Consider the following 1,888-nt stretch of genomic DNA (forward strand, 5'->3'; position numbering starts at 1 on the left):
AAAGTTGAACATTTTATAAATTTTAACTACAAAATAATAATTCAATTTTAAATTTGATAAATTTTGTCATAATTCAACTTCAAATGCTTATAAAAAATAATTGTGCCTATGTATTTTTAATATTTTTCAACTGCTATTGTAACAATTTATTAGGAGCCTTGTATTAAATTTTTACACTTTTTGGCCCTACAGATAAAACTTTATTGATATTTATAGAAAAAAAACTAAAAAAATTGAAAACTGACCATGTCTGTAAACAGCTCAAAAAGAGTCAAATTAATTTTAAAATTTTATCGTATATAGAAAATGCTAATACAAACATTCAGTGAAATTTTCAAATATCTACAGTAATTCGTTTTTTAATTACAATAAAATAAGAAAATTGTCACATGAGAAATCGAGTGAATATCAAATGTTGTAAAAATATGAATTTAAAACGCTCATAAAAATTTAATTTGAGATACTTATAGTCATTTTTTTTTTTGATAAAGGTAGAATAACCTATAAGGAATCTTGTATTACATTTTAAAATCTTAGTTCTAAAAAGAAAAATTTTTACGAATTATTAACTCAAAATAATTTGCAAATTTTCGTGATTTTGCATATTTTGTCAATTTTTGAACTTAAATGCTAATAAAAAAAAACTGTGACTAAGGATTTTTAATATTTGTCAAATTTCATTGTAACATTATTGTAGGAGCCTTGTATTAAATTTTCAAGTATTTTTACTCAACAAATAAAGTTTTATTGACATTCATAGAAAAAAAAACTAATTAAATTGGAAACTGAAATTGTCCGTAAACAGCTCAAAACAAATCAAAATATTTTGAAAATTTTATCATGTATAGAAAATGGAAATATAAACAACCAGTGAAAATTTCATGTATCTACAGTCATTCGTTTTAAAGTTACACCAAAAACCAAAATCAATTTTCTCGAAAACAGATTTTGCGTAAAAAATTTTGACCCCCCAAAGTACCAACTATAGGTACTGTTGAAGAAAATCCAAGCACTTTTACTGTCCTAAAAGGTGATGACAGACACAAAAAAAAATAAAAAAAAATAAAAAAAAAACACACATCATTGTAAAATCAATACATTCATCGTTCCACTCAGAATCTAAAATGAATTATGACAGGAATTGTAATTATTATCGGGTCTGGGATTTTGGTTTCGGGTTTTTGACCATTCGGGATTATCATTGTCGGGATTTTGAACGCCTCCCATTATTATCATAGTTTTCTATATTTTATTGACAACAAAAATTATTTTTATAAATATTATTACGTATTCATTTATACATTTTAGTATTTTATACAACTTATATATTTTTTAATATTTTTTTATAAGTATAACATAAAGACTTTTACGTAATTATTATCATTATTTATTTGTAACCTACTACTATATTTAAAAATAACTAACAAAAATAATTTTTTTTACATAAAGGCTTATAATTATTTTTTAATAATAACTTTTTGGTCGAAAGGTGAATCGGCCGAAAAGTGTCTCGCCCATCTTAATATTGTCATTATCTCGACCGACTCGATCGGACAACGGAGAAAAAACCGATTACGTTATAATCGTTGAATTTCGTGTGAACGACAATATACGGTGAAATAGATTCTATTTTTATAGCAGTATCGTAAATGACCATGTTAAACATTTTCATAATATTATGAAATTTTCGTTCATTCTGTTCTATTCTGCCCAGGGGTGGATAGGCATATGGGGAAAAAGAGATTTTCCCCGTCTATGTTTATTGTTTATGTTGGGGGGCCAACTCGGGTATATTAATTATTATTACTGTTATTTAATATTTTTAACAATATAATAATACCACAAGTCAAGATTTGCTTACGGATCTTTAACATATTATTTTAAATTT

This window comes from Acyrthosiphon pisum, chromosome X, assembly GCF_005508785.2.
Source record: "Acyrthosiphon pisum isolate AL4f chromosome X, pea_aphid_22Mar2018_4r6ur, whole genome shotgun sequence".
NCBI classification, from domain to species: Eukaryota; Metazoa; Arthropoda; class Insecta; order Hemiptera; family Aphididae; genus Acyrthosiphon; species Acyrthosiphon pisum.